The sequence below is a fragment of the Salvelinus alpinus genome, chromosome 3 (assembly GCF_045679555.1).
Source record: "Salvelinus alpinus chromosome 3, SLU_Salpinus.1, whole genome shotgun sequence".
NCBI lineage: Eukaryota > Metazoa > Chordata > Actinopteri > Salmoniformes > Salmonidae > Salvelinus > Salvelinus alpinus.
Genome location: NC_092088.1, coordinates 21816003 through 21832044, shown reverse-complemented (window position 1 = coordinate 21832044; position 16042 = coordinate 21816003).

Genomic DNA, 16042 nt, shown 5'->3' with positions numbered 1-16042 from the left:
TATGCAGACAGCACCACCCTCTGGAGAGCCTTGCGGTTGAGGTTCAGCCCGACAGGATGCTCTCGATTGTGCATCTGTAAAAGCTTGTCAGGGTTGTGGGTGATAAGCCAAATTTCTTCAGCCTCCTGAGGTTAAAGAGGCGCTGTTGCGCCTTCTTCACCACACTGTCTGTGTGGGTGGACCATTTCAGTTTGTCTGTGATGTGTACGCCAAGGAACTTAAAACTTTCCACCTTCTCCACTGCTGTCCCTTCGATGTGGATAGGGGGGGTGCTCCCTCTGCTGTTTTTTGAAGTCCACGATCATCTCCTTTGTTTTGTTGATGTTGAGTGAGAGGTTGTTTTCCTGACACCACACTCAGAGTGCCCTCACCCCCTCCCTGTAGGCTGTCCGGTCGTTGTTGGTAATCAAGCCCACTACTGTTGTGTCGTCTGCAAACTTGATGATTGAGTTTGAGGCGTGCATGGCCACGCAGTCATGGGTGAACAGGGAGTACAGGAGGGGGCTGAGTACGCACCCTTGTGGGGCCACAGTCTTGAGGGTCAGCGAAGTGGAGATGTTGTTTCCTACCATCCCCACCTGGGGGTGGACCGTCAAAGTCCAGGACCCAATTGCACAGGGCGGGATTGAGACCCAGGGCCTCCAGCTTGATGATGAGCTTGGAGGGTACTATGGTGTTGAATGCTGAGCTGTAGTCAATGAACAGCATTCTTACATAGGTATTCCTTTTGTCCAGATGGGATAGGGCAGTGTGCAGCGTGATGGCGATTGCGTCGCCTGTGGACCTGTTGGGGCGGTAGTCATTTAATTCAGTTATCTTTGCCTTCTTGGGTACAGGAACAATGGTAGCCATCTTGAAGCATGTGGGGACAATAGACTGGGATAGGGAGCGATTGAATATGTCTGTAAACACACCAGCCAGCTGGTCTGTGCATGCTCTGAGGACGCGGCTAGGGATGCCATCTGGGCCTGCAACCTTGCGAGGGTTAACACATTTAAATGTTTTACTCACGTCAGCCATGGAGAAGGGGGGGTGGAGTCCTTGTTTGCAGGCCGTGACGGTGGAACTGTATTATCCTCAAAGCGGGCAAGGAAGGTGTTTAGTTTGTCTGGAAGCGTGACGTCGATGTCTGTCACGTGGCTGGTTTTCTTTTTGGAGTCCGTGATTTCCTGTAGACCCTGCCACGTACATCTCGTTTCTGAGCCATTGAATTGCGACTCCACCTTGTCCCTGTACTGGCATTTTTCTTGTTTGATTGCCTTGCGGAGGGAATAACTACACTGTTTATATTCAGTCATATTCCCAGACCTCTTTCCATGGTTAAATGCTGTGCAGCGCGCTTCCAGAATGCCGCCATCCATCCACAGTTTCTGGTTAGGGTAGGTTTTAATAGTCACAGTGGGTACAACATCTCCAATGCACTTCTTTATAAACACACTCATCGAATCAGCGTATAGGTCGATGTTGTTCTCTGAGGTTGACCGGAACATATTCCAGTCCGTGTGATCAAAGCGGGCAAGGAAGGTGTTTAGTTTGTCTGGAAGCGTGACGTCGATGTCTGTCACGTGGCTGGTTTTCTTTTTGGAGTCCGTGATTTCCTGTAGACCCTGCCACGTACATCTCGTTTCTGAGCCATTGAATTGCGACTCCACCTTGTCCCTGTACTGGCATTTTTCTTGTTTGATTGCCTTGCGGAGGGAATAACTACACTGTTTATATTCAGTCATATTCCCAGACCTCTTTCCATGGTTAAATGCTGTGCAGCGCGCTTCCAGAATGCCGCCATCCATCCACAGTTTCTGGTTAGGGTAGGTTTTAATAGTCACAGTGGGTACAATATCTCCAATGCACTTCTTTATAAACACACTCATCGAATCAGCGTATAGGTCGATGTTGTTCTCTGAGGTTGACCGGAACATATTTCAGTCCGTGTGATAAAAACAATCTTGAAGTGTGGCTTCCGATTGGTCTTACCAGCGTTGAATGGTTCTCTTCAATGGTACATCCTGTTTGAGTTTCTGCCTATAAGACAGTAGGAACAAGATGGCGTCGTGGTCAGATTTTCCGAAGGGAGGGCGGGGGAGGGCTTTGTATGCATCGCGGAAGTTAGAGTAGCATTGGTCGAGGGTATTGCCCATGCGCGTAGCACAATCAATATGCTGGTAGAATTTAGGTAGCCTTGTTCTCAAATTTGCTTTGTTAAAATCCTCAGCTACAATAAATGCAGACTCAAGATATATGGTTTCCAGTTTGCATATAGTCCAGTGAAGTTCCTTGATGGCCATCTTGGTGTCTGCATGAGGAGGAATGTACACAGCTGTGACTATAACTGACGAGAATTCTCTTGGTAGGTAAAATGGCCGGCATTTGATTGTAAGGAATTCTAGGTCGGGTGAGCAGAAGGACTTGAGTTCCTGTATGTTCTTATGATTACACCATGAGTCGTTAATCATGAAGCATACACCCCCGCCCTTCCTCTTCTCAGAGACATGTTTATCTCTGTCGGCGCGATGCATGGAGAAGCCCGGTGGCTGAACCGATTCCGACAACATATCCCAAGAGAGCCATGTTTCCGTGAAACAGAGAATGTTACAATCTCTGATGTCTCTCTGGAAGGCAACCCTTGCTCGAATTTCATCTACCTTGTTGCCAAGAGACTGGACATTGGCGAGTAGTATACTCGGGAGCGGTGGGTGATGTGCACGTCTACGGAGCCTGACCAGGTGGCCGCTTCGTCTGCCCCTTCTGCGGCACCGTTGTTTTGGGTCGACTACTGGAATTAGATCTATTGTCCTGGGTGGTGGTCCGAACAGAGGATCCATATCGGGAAAGTCGTAATCCTGGTCGTAATGTTGGTAAGTTGACGTTGCTCTTATATCCAATAGTTCTTCCCGGCTGTATGTGATAAGACTTAAGATTTCCTGGGGTAACAATGTAAGAAATAATACATAAACAAAATACTGCATAGTTTCCTAAGAACTCAAAGTGAGGCGACCATCTCTGTCTGCACCATCATTCATCAATAGGCATGCCCTGGAGCTGTTGTCAAAGGACAGACTAGGTTCCCAGCCACATCATAATTCACATGAGCACAAATGACCTGAGGGCCCAGCAGGTCCAGCAGGTCACTTTCCACAAGTGGTCATCTCCACCCTGCTATCATAAAAATACTTTCACCCTGCCATGTGAGAATGCTATTCACTGACTACAGCTCAGCCTTCAACACAATGGTGCCCTCAAAGCTCATCACTAAGCTAAGGACCCTGGGACTAAACACCTCCCTCTGCAACTGGATCCTGGACTTCCTTACGGGTCACGCACAGGTGGTAAGGGTAGGAAACAACACATCCGCCACGCTGATCCTCAACACAGCGGCCCCTCAGGGGTGCGTGCTCAGTCCCCTCCTGTACTTCCTGTTCACTCATGACTGCATGGCCAGGCACGACTCCAACACCATCATCAAGTTTGCCGATGACACAACAGTGGTAGATATAACTAAATCTAGCATATAGGACCTGTTTCAAATTATCACTTTTACACTTACTATAAAATAATGGAACAGGATTTATAAGCATATCTTGCCAGCTAAATGAACAAGCCTACAGTCTATGGCATGGAGCATAGCCATATAAATAACATACAGTAGGCCAACTCATATTCTGTTCTTCTGAAATACATTTTCTTCATATCATGTTTCTTTAGACCTGACTAAAATAAATAATGGATTTATTGTGAGGGTGTATATTCAGGGTTGGGTAGGTTACTTTCTAAATGTAATCCGTAACAGTTACTAGTTGTCTAAAATTGTAATCTGTAAAGTAACTTTTGGATTACCCAAACTCAGTAATGTAATCTGATTACATTCGGTTACCTTGAGATTCCTTTCCCCTTAATTCTTATGGCTGCAGGGGCAGTATTGAGTAGCTTGGATGAAAAGGTGCCCAGAGTAAACTGCCTGCTCCTCAGTCCCAGTTGCTAATATATGCATATTATTAGTATATTTGGATAGAAAACACTCTGAAGTTTCTAAAACTGTTTGAATGATTTATGTGAGTATAACAGAACTCATATGGCAGGCAAAAACCTGAGAAAAAATCCAACCATGAAGTGGGAAATCTGAGGTTTGTAGGTTTTCAACTCATCGACTATCGAATACACAGTGGGATATGGGTCATTTTGCACTTCCTAAGGCTTCCACTAGATGTCAACAGTCTTTAGAACCTTGTCTGATGCTTCTACTGTGAAGTGGGGCCGAATGAGAGGAGATTGAGTAAGGTCTACCATGACCTGAACATGCGCTGATCATGCGCGTTCATGTGAGAGCGAGCTCTGTTCTATCGCATTTCTGAAGACAAAGGAATTCTCCGGTTGGAACATTATTGAAGATTTATGTTAAACATCCTAAAGATTGATTCAATACATTGTTTGACATGTTTCTACTGACTGTTACGGAACTTTTTGACATTTCGTCTGCTTTAAGTGAACGCGCTTCGTGACTTTGGATTTGTTTACCAAACGCGCTAACAAAAGTAGCTATTTGGACATAAATGATGGACATTACTGAACAAATCAAACATTTATTGTAGAACTGGGATTCCTGGGAGTGCATTCTGATGAAGATCATCAAAGGTAAGTGAATATTTATAATGTTATTTCTGACTTCTGTTGACTGCACAATATGGCGGATATATTTTTGTCTTGATTGGGCTCTGAGCGCCGACCTCAGATTATTGCATGGTTTGCTTTTTCCGTAAAGCTTTTTTGAAATCTGACACAGCGGTTGCATTAACTTCTCTAGTATAGGGGGCAGCATTTTTACTTTTGATGAATAGCGTGCCCAGAGTGAACTGCCTCCTACTCTGTCCCAGATGCTAATATATACATATTATTATTTGATATAAAACACTCTGAAGTTTCTAAAACTGTTTGAATGATGTCTGTGAGTATAACAGAACTCATATGGCAGGCAAAAACCTGAGAAGAAATCCAAACAGGAAGTGAGAATTCTGAGGCGGGTCGATTTTCAACTCATCGCCTATTCAAATCCCAGTAAGATATGGATCTGTTTGCATTTCCTACGCCTTCCACTAGATGTCAACAGTCTGTAGAACGTTGAATGAAGCCTCTACTGTGATGTGGGGCCGGATGGGAGGTGTTTCAGTCAGTGGTCTGGCAGAGAGCCAGTTCCTGGTCACGCGCATTCCACATGATATCGCCTTGCGTTCCATTACTTCTGTAGACACAAAGGAATTCTCCGGTTGGAACATTATTGAATATTTATGACAACAACATCCTGAAGATTGATTCTCTACTTAGTTTGACAAGTTTATTCGACCTGTAATATAACTTTTTGAAGTTTTCGTCCGACGTTATGCGGGACCTGCGTGAGCGTTTGGACATGTGTACTAAACGTGCTAGCAAAAGTAGCTACTTGGACATAATTAATGGACATTATCGAACAAAACAACAATTTATTGTGGAACTAGGATTCCTGGGAGTGCATTCTGATGAAGATCATCAAAGGTAAGGGAATATGTATGATGTAATTTCGTATTTCTGTTGACTCCAACATGGCGGAGAAATGTTGTTTATATTTGAGCGCCGTCTCAGATTATTGCATGGTTTGCTTTTTCCGTAAAGTTTTTTTGAAAACTGACACAGCTGTTGCATGAAGAACAAGTGTATCTTTAATTCTATGAAAAACATGTATCTTTCATCAAAGTTTATGATGAGTATTTCTGTTATTTGATGTGGCTCGCTTCAATTTCTCCGGATATTTTGGAGGCATTTCTGAACATGGCGCCAATGGAAACTGAGATTTGTGGATATAAATATGCACATTGTCGAACAAAACATACATGTATTGTGTAACATGATGTCCTATGAGTGTCATCTGATGAAGATCATCAAAGGTTAGTGATTCATTTTATCTCTATTTCTGCTTTTTGTGACTCCTATCTTTGGCTGGGAAAATGGCTGTGTTTTTCTGTGGCTATGTACTGACCTAACATAATCGTTTGGTGTGCTTTCGCCGTAAATCCTTTTTGAAATCAGACATGTTGGCTGGATTCACAACATGTGTAGCTTTAATTTGGTGTCTTTCATGTGTGATTTCATGAAAGATAGATTTTTACAGTAATATATTTGAATTTGGCGCGCTGCATTTTTACTGGCTTTTGGCCAAGTGGGACGTTAGCGTCCCACATACCCTAGAGAGGTTAAGGAGAAGTGGATCTAAAATTCCATGTATAACACTTGATCTTTGATCAACGTTTATTATGAGTATTTCTGGAAATTGATGTGGCTCTCTGCAAAATCACCGGATGTTTTTGGAACTACTGAACATAACGCGCCAATGTATACTGAGATTTTTTGATATAAATATGAACTTTACCGAACAAAACATACATGTATTGTGTAACATGAAGTCCTATGAGTGTCATCTGATGAAGATCATCAAAGGTTAGTGATGAATTCTATCTCTATTTCTGCTTTTTGTGACTCCTGTCTTTGGCTGGGAAAATGGCTGTGTTTTTCTGTGATTTGGTGATGACCTAACATAATCGTTTGTGGTGCTTTCGCTGTAAAGCCTTTTTGAAATTGGACACTGTGGTGGGATTAACAACAAGACTACCTTTAAAATGGTATAAGATACTTGTATGTTTGAGCAATTTTAATTATGAGATTTCTGTTTGAATTTGGCGCCCTGCACTTTCACTGGCTGTTGTCATATCGATCCCGTTAACGGGATTGCAGCCATAAGAAGTTTTAAGAGGCATTAGAAGAAGTAAAACATTTATTTTACCAATTGAACGTCATCTATTGCAGGATAAATCAATGTTAAAGTTTACATTGCTGGCCATGTATGGATGTTTAATTTTACTTTATGGGTTGGTTATGTAGGCTTATTCTAACCCATCGCTTTCTACTACATATAATAATACTATTAAATTATATCTTTACATTAAAAACCAAAGTCTATCAGAATTCCATATTTCCAAGTCCTATTCTTGAAGATCAAGGGGTATAGCATTTATTGGACTGGCTGGCATTATAGATTAGCCAAATTGTTTTACCTGCGCATGACCCCAAAACTAAGGACTTATTAGCCAGCCCTACTCTGTTGTTTATGATTTTGTTGTCATGGAGGACAGATTGGGCTCATTGATTCGAGTTGAAAAATAAATCCTGCGCTCATGGAATGGCATGCTTTGAGCACTACTGAAAAGTGCTATTTACATGTGGAAAAGAAATGCCATATGCTGCATTTGTTATAGGTCTAATGTTTACCCTTTTGTTGGGGACGCGGATATCTTGATAATATGCCGCTGTTTAAAGGGCAAATCCTATGCTCGCTTCGAGGCAAGCAACACTAAAGCATGCACGAGAACACCAGCTGTTCTGGATGACTGTGATAACGCTCTAGGTAGCCGTTGTGAACAAAACCTTTAAAGAGGTCAACATTCACAAAGCCGCTGGGCCAGACGGATTTTAACAGGACGTATACTCAAAGCATGCGCGGAAGCGAAGGTAACCTGTCTAAATAATTACCTCCCAGTGGAACTCAAGTTGGTAGACATGAAGTGCTTTGAAACGCATGTCATGGCTCACCTCAACAGCATCCTCCCGGACACCCTAGACCCACTCCAATCCCATACCGCCCCAACAGATCCACAGATGACACAATCTCAATCGCACTCCACACTGCCCTTTCTCACCTGGACAAAAGGAACACCTATGTGAGAATGCTGTTCATTGACTACAGCTCAGCATTCAACACCATAGTGCCCACAAAGCTCATCACTAAGCTAAGGACTGGATCCTGGACTTCCTGACGGGCTGCCCCCAGGTGGTAGGCAACAACACTTCTGCCACGCTGATCCTTAACACTGGGGCCCCTCAGGGGTGTGTACTTAGTCACCTCCTGTATTCCCTGTTTACCCACGACTGTGTGGCCAAACACGACTCCAACACCATCATTAAGTTAGCTGATGACACAGCAGTGGTAGGCCTGATCACCGACAACGATGAGACGGCCTATAGGGAGGAGGTCAGAGAACTGGCAGTGTGGTGCCAGGACCACAACCTTTCCCTCAATGTGAGCAAGACAAAGGAGCTGATCGTGGACTACAGGAAAAGGCGGGCCGAACTGGAGGACCTGAGCCCTAGGACCATGCCTCAGGACTACCTGGCCTGATGACTCCTTGCTGTCCCCAGTCCACCTGGTAGTGCTGCTGCTCCAGTTTCAACTGTTCTGCCTGCGGCTATGGAACCCTGACCTGTTCACCGGACGTGCTACCTGTCCCAGACCTGCTGTTTTCAACTCTCTAGAGACAGCAGGAGCGGTAGAGATGCTCTGAATGATCAGCTATGAAAAGCCAACTGACATTTACTCCAGAGGTGCTGACCTGTTGCACCCTCTACAACCACTGTGATTATTATTATTTGACCCTACTGATCATCTATGAACATTTTAACATCTTGGCCATGTTCTGTTATAATCTCTGGCCACCCCTCATAGCCTGGTTCCTCTCTAGGTTTCTTCCTAGGTTCTGGCCTTTCTAGGGAGTTTTTCCAAGCCACCGTGCTTCTACACCTGCATTGCTTGCTGTTTGGGGTTTTAGGCTGGGTTTCTGTACAGCACTTTGTGACATCAGCTGATGTATGTAAATACATTTGATAAAATTATTGATGGTAGGCCTGACCACCGACAACGACGAGACAGCCTATAGGGAGGAGGTCAGAGAGCTGGCCGTGTGGTGCCAGGACAACAACCTGGCGATGATTGTGGACTACAGAAAAAGAAGGACCGAGCACGCCCCCATTCTCATCTACGGGGCTGCAGTGAAGCAGGTTGAGAGCTTCAAGTTCCTTGGTGTCCACATCACCAACAAACTATCATGGTCCAAACACAGTAAGACAGTCGTGAGGAGAGCATGAAAAAGCCTATTCCCCCTCAGGAGACTGAGAAGATTTAGCATGGGTCCTCAGATCCTCAAAATGTTCTACAGCTGCAACATCGAGAGCATCCTGACTGGTTGCATCACTGCCTGGTATGGCAACTGCTCGGCCTCCGACCGCAAGGCACTACAGAGGAGAGGGTAGTGTGTACAGCTCAGTGTATCACTGGGGCCAAGCTTCCTGCCATCCAGGACCTCGATACCAGGCAGTGCCAGAGGAAGGCTCTAACAATTGTCAAAGACTCCAGCCATCCTAGTCATAGACCGGAGTGCCAAGTCTAGGTTCAAAAGACTTCTTAACAGCTTCTACCCCCAAGCCATAAGACTCCTGAACAGCTAATCAAAGGGCTACCCAGACCCCTCTTTTACGCTGCTGCTACTCTGTTTATTATCTATGCATAGTCACTTTAACTCTACCTACGTACATGTACATATTACCTCAATTACCTCGACTAACCGGTGCAGCCGCACATTGACTCTGTACCGGTACCCCCCTGTATATAGCCTCGCTATTGTTATTTTATGCTGTTTAATTATTTGTTACTTTTATTTTCAAAATTTTTCTTAACACCTCCTCAGGCCTTGGGTCCAAGGCAGACGGACTGTCGCCACCCACCTGCACCCGAATGACGCTGGGGTCCCTCTCCTGCCCCATCGCCTTGTGCTAAGGGACGACAGCGGGGAGAGGCACAGCGTGCGATGAAGCAACAGCCTGTTTTTTCCCACACAGGTCTTCCCCATTTAAAAATAATTAGAGGTACTGGGTAATTTATCCCTCATCGGGTTCCTATTCCTCCAAGCAGGTCACGACATAAGCTCTCCCGGTGCATCGGACCCCTGCTCTGTGGCCTTGTTGGCTTGGCTGAGGTTATGGCTTCCATTTATGACAGGTGTGATGGGGTCAACCGTCACCACCATAGGGACGTGCCTGGGGGACCCAGGTGCTCAGGGTGCCAGAGGAGAGGCAGGCCCCGGCAGGACCCATAACACACCCACGTCATCTTCTCCCGGTCTCAAAGGGCAAAGGGGGGTACTCACAATGTTCGAGGGGTACCGACTCCAATTCCAGTGCCGGCCACAGTCCTTCAGGGGCCTTTGTGTCACCACGGTGGCCGACCCCCTGAAGAAAACCCTGCGGCTGGAGATCTACTCACTCCTGGACAAGGGTGCCATCTGCAGGATCAAGACATCAGAACAGCTAGGTGGGTTCTATTCCACCTATTTTGTGGTCCCAAAAAGAGACGGAGGGTTTCAACCGATTCTGGACCTACGCAACCTCAATGGATACTTGAAGGTACTAAGGTTCCACATGCTGTCCCAAGCCTGTGTGTTGCAGGCCGTGACGCTGGACCTGAGGGATGCGTACTTCCATGATCACCCAGCTTATTTGCAGTACCTCCGATTTTTGCTTTCAAGGGACGGCTTACAAATTCATGGTTCTTCCCTTTGGCCTCTCCTTGGCACCCCGCACTTTCACAAAGTGCTTGGACGTTGTCCTGGCACCTTTCAAGTCCCGAGGATTGTTGATCCTCAATTACCTGGCTGATTTGTACCCCGTCCAGGACCCTGGTCCTGTCAGACAGAGACATGCTCCTGACCCACATCGGCAGGCTGGGCATTGGACTCGGTCCTCATGAGAGCACACCTGCTCACCAGAAGGGTTCAGGTGATCTGATCTTGTCTCGACCACTTTCAGCAGGGGTGGGTGGTATCCGCCTTGACCTGCCAACGCCTGTTGGGCTTGCTGACGGTGGCCTTGTTGCTGATTTCCCCTGGGCCTGTTCCATCTCTGGCCTCTTCAGCGGTGGTTCAACTCCCACCGGCTGCACACGAAGCGCCACCGTCACCGCCAGCTGCTGGTGACCGCACAGTGCCTCAGGGCATTGTTGAGGTGGCGCTGTCGCTCCTTTCTCTCAAGTGGGGTGGAGATGCTGAGGATGTGCCGCCGGGAGCTGGTCAGCACAGACGCCTCCCAGATCGGTGTGACCAAGGGCAGGTCAGCCAGCGGCTGTTGGCTACCCCCTTGGAGCGGCAGGCACACCAACACACTAGAGTTCTGAGTTGTACTGCTGGCTCTGTGGTCTTTCCTTCCACATCTGAAGGGAAGACATATCCTGGTGAGAACGGACAACACCAACCATCAGGGTGGCTTACATCAACCATCAGGGTGGCCTGAGGTCTCACCGCATCCATCTTATGGCACGGGAGCGCCTTCTCTGGGCTCAGGGATGCCTAGCGTCTCTACACACAGCACACGTACCTGGCATCCTGAATGTGGCAGTGGATATGCTCTCGAGGGAGGGCCCGCCACCTTGGGACTGGAGCCTACATCCCCAGGTCATGCAGCACCTGTGGGACAAGTTTGGTTGGGCGCAGGTGGACCTGTTTGCCTCCCTGGGCAATGCACACTGCCCCCTGTGGTACTCCATGTCGGATCCACCAGGGCCTCTGGGCTTGGATGCTCTGGTTCATGATTGGGCTGGAGCTTTACGCATTCCCCCCTCTTTTTCCCCTGATCCAGGCTGTGCTGGACAGGACCAGGATGGCGGAGCATCGTCTGCTGCTGGTGGCCCCATACTGGCTCAGATGACCCTGTATCAGCCTTCTCCTGTCCTTGTTGTTGTCTGGGACACCTTGGCAACTGCCCCTGAGACCCGACCTGCCGGGAGATTGCACCACCTCAGTCTGTGGGCTTGGCCGCTGAACGGCACCAATAGTCCATGTTAGGACTACAGGAGTGCTTAACACCATGCAGAGCGCAAGGGTACCGGCTACAACCGCGGCATACCAGTTGCGCTGGCGGTTGTTCTGCTCTTGGTGCACTGGTATTGAGGTTGTGCTCGAGTCATGTGGGGTGCAGTATGTCCTACAGTCTCGCTTGGACGAGGGCTTGGCAGCATCGACACTGAGAGGGTATTTGGCCGCTATATCTACCTGCCATGTGAGGTGAATGGACAGGCCTGTGGGGCACTATCCCTTGTTCTCCAGGTTTATGAAGAGGGTTCGTTGCCTGGGTCCAGCTAGGACCCTTTCAATGGCGAGCTGGAATCTGGATGTGGTCTTGGCAGCTTTGGCAAAACCGCCTTTTGAACCGTTGGAGTCTGCCTCCCTGAAACACCTCTCTATGAAGGTGGTTTTCTTGGTGGCGATTACTTCCAAGAACAGGGTGGGTGATCGCCATGCTTTTTCGGTAAGTTCTGAGTGCTACCGGATGGACCCCGGCGGGAGGAGTATATTTCTCCATCTCAACCCTTCATTCCTCCCGAAGGTTATGCTTACGACCCCCCCGGCAGTGGCAGGGGAGTCTGGGCCTACCTCCGGCATGCTGTGCTCTGTGCGTGCACTGGCTGCCTATGTGAAGTGGACACATAGTCAGTGAGAACAACAGACCAGCTCTTTGTCTGCTATGGTGAGTGAGTCCTGGGGGCTGGGCTATCAAAGCAAAGGCTCTCTCACTGGATCGTGGACACGATTATGACAGCATACCGCCTGGCTGGGAGGCCAGTGCTGGGATCTGTGGTGGCACATTCAAGACGAGGTGTGGCTGCGTCCTGGGCACTACTGAGATGAGTGCCCCTCACTGATATCTGTGCTGCGGCCAGCTGGGCTTCCTCTTGCACCTTTACTAACGGATAAATGTGGCACCTCCCTCTGCGGTTGGTTCAGCCGTCCTGGGCGACGCCTCCCCTTCCGGGGACTGACCACCCTTCCACATTGACAGCCCCTGCGTTTCGGTCCGCGCTGGGACTTTGCCGCTGGCTGGCCAGGTCTCTCTAGCACCGACTAATCTGGTACAGGTATATCAATATATTGGACTGATCCAATATAGTGAAACATAACGAAGGTTACTTATGTAACCATGGTTATGTGAGCTTTATGGATCACTCCAATCCTCTACGGCGCTAGAGGTGCTTCAAAATGATGTAGAGAACGTGTGTCACGGCCATGGCTTCTATATATAGCGGCGGACCCCAGCCGTGACACAGGAGTAAATCTGTAAATCCTCACCTCAGATGTATCCCTCCGCAGCGCAGTGATACCAATATATTGGAGTGAACCATATAGCTCACATAACCGTGGTTACATACATAACCTTCGCTTCCCATGCCAATAAAGCCCTTTGAATTGAATTGTGTTGAATTTGGTCAACAGAAAATGGAATGACTTATTTGCTTGTTTGATCGAATAGAAGTTTCGTAATGCTTAGGATGTTACGAGTGTGATATAAGTAGGACACGTGACATCCTGGAAACTTAGTTAAAAAAACACTTTATATAGGAGTTGTGCCAGTCGTTCACACGGGTATCTGCTCTCTTATTAGCTGTGGTCCCACCTGATCTTGCCTCTTCCCAACTGCCTTTCATATTTTAATGACATTTATTTTCATAGTTAGAGCGGTCCAAGGGGCCAGAGTTCCAGTCTAGAGGCACGGTTTCGACTGTTACGCTTCGGTACAGCAGTTTAACTGACGACCGGCCCAGAAATACTATTTCCGTATGAATTTGAAAATTCATAATAAGACACTTAAGTCGTCACCTTTGTGCACAAAACATACATTGAATTATTAAAATAATTTTTGCTCAGGCTGACTTTTTTTTTCATCACTCACAGCAGAAAGTTGAACATTTTATCAGAGTTTATAAACCCAGAGGCAACAAAGACTTCCGAGGGGCTTGCGAAGCAGGCCAGGGGTTTGAGAAATCAATGACAGAAGTGAAAAATTATTCCTTAATTGTTAATTTTCTCAATCTAAAGGCACAACCTAGATTCGAGAAAACGAGCATGGTTACATACAATAATATGATTATTGTGGATAGTCAGATTAATATAATATAATAAATAATAAATAATCAAATGTAAATAATACAAATATTTACATGCTTCGCAAAGAAGAATGATTTCCCTAATAATCCTGTTTACATGGACACATCTGAAATCAGGCTACTGATGACCCTCTGAAATGCAGAAAATCGGCAATCATTGGGAAGAATTTTTGATTCTGAGTTCGGACATACAGTGGCAAGCAGCTTGGTGAGAAGGCAACAACTGTTGGCGCAATTATTAGAAAATGGAAGAAGTTCAAGATGACGGTCAATCACCCTCGGTCTGGGGCTCCATGCAATATCTCACCTCGTGGGGCATCAATGATCATGAGGAAGGTGAGGGATCAGCCCAGAACTACACGGCAGGACCTGGTCAATGACCTGAAGAGAGCTGGGACCACAGTCTCAAAGAAAACCATTAGTAACACACTACACCGTCATGGATTAAAATCCTGCAGCGCACGTAAGGTCCCCCTGCTCAAGCCAGCGCATGTCCAGGCCCGTCTGAAGTTTGCCAATGACCATCTTGATGATCCAGAGGAGGAATGGGAGAAGGTCATGTGGTCTGATGAGACAGAAAATAGAGCTTTTTGGTCTAAACCACTCGCTGTGTTTGGAGGAAGAAGAAGGATGAGTACAACCCCAAGAACACCATCCCAACCGTGAAGCATGGAGGTGGAAACATCATTCTTTGGGGATGCTTTTCTGCAAAGGGGACAGGACTACTGTACCATATTGAGGGGAGGATGGATGGGGCCATGTATCGCGAGATCTTGGCCAACAACCTCCTTCCCTCAGTAAGAGCATTGAAGATGGGTCGTGGCTGGGTCTTCCAGCATGACAACGACCCGAAACACACAGCCAGGGCAACTAAGGAGTGGCTCCGTAAGAAGCATCTCACGGTCCTGGAGTGGCCTAGCCAGTCTCCAGACCTGAACCCAATAGAAAATCTTTGGAGGGAGCTGAAAGTCCGTATTGCCCAGCGACAGCCCCGAAACCTGAAGGATCTGGAGAAGGTCTGTATGGAGGAGTGGGCCAAACTCCCTGCTGCAGTGTGTGCAAACCTGGTCAAGAACTACAGGAAACGTATGATCTCTGTAATTGCTAACAAAGGTTTCTGTACCAAATATTAAGTTCTGATGTATCAAATACTTATGTCATGCAATAAAATGCAAATTAATTACTTAAAAATCATACAATGTGATTTTCTGGATTTTTGTTTTAGATTCCGTCTCACACTTGAAGTGTACCTATGATAAAAATTACAGACCTCTACATGCTTTGTAAGTAGGAAAACCTGCAAAATCGGCAGTGTATCAAATACTTGTTCTCCCCACTGTATAACGTGTGTAAGTGAAAACTACTTCTAAGAAGCATACTGTAACGACCTTGGCTTTATAAGCGCAGATATCGACTCTGCCGCTTGAGCATGCTTTTGCGGAACAGTCGATAGTGCGCTGGACATCGGGCTAGAAGGTCAATTGTATCAACATTTCTGGGGCTTGTTGAGTTGGAGGGAGGAGATGCCAAATCTATAGCCCATGCTGTTGTGGCTTTCCTCGAAGCGGTGTCTTAAAAAAGAAACTCCTGGGGATAGGGACTGACAATGCCTCTGTTATGACGGGGATTAACAATAAAATCCATAAAGTGCTGAAGGAGGAGTATGGCCTCAAATATCTGGTTCTTATTCGCTGTGTGTGCCAATCTCTGCAGCTTGCTCATTTGTAGTTCTAAACATATTTAGGGTGTTTTTTGCTCACTTTTTGTCTCTCCCACAACGTTATTCCTCTCTCCTACAGCGTCCATCACAATTACATGGCCAATGATGCAAATTAGGCGATGACGTCATTTAGCTACTTTTAGGACAGCCAATAGCTACTCTCCTTACTGAGGAGTTGGCAACACTGGGAGGGAGTAGTGTAACGACCCTGGCTTTATAAGCGCGGATATCGACTCTGCCGATTGAGCATGCTTTTGCGGCACAGTCGATAGCGCGCTGAACTTCGAGCTAGAAGATCCAGGGTTCGAGACCTGCTCCCTGCCTGTTTCATTACAATACATTCCCTCGCGCTAACCACGGGATAGCCCGCTAATATGACCCATAATAGGGAAGAAAATGTATTGAGTGCAATTCGATCTACAGTACATCTACACCACGATATGAAACGTTGATATATGTCTGATTCATATCGCTTGATTTCTGATGATAGTCGATATAATCGACAACTGATTGCAATTGTATAGGGTGCACCAAAGAGG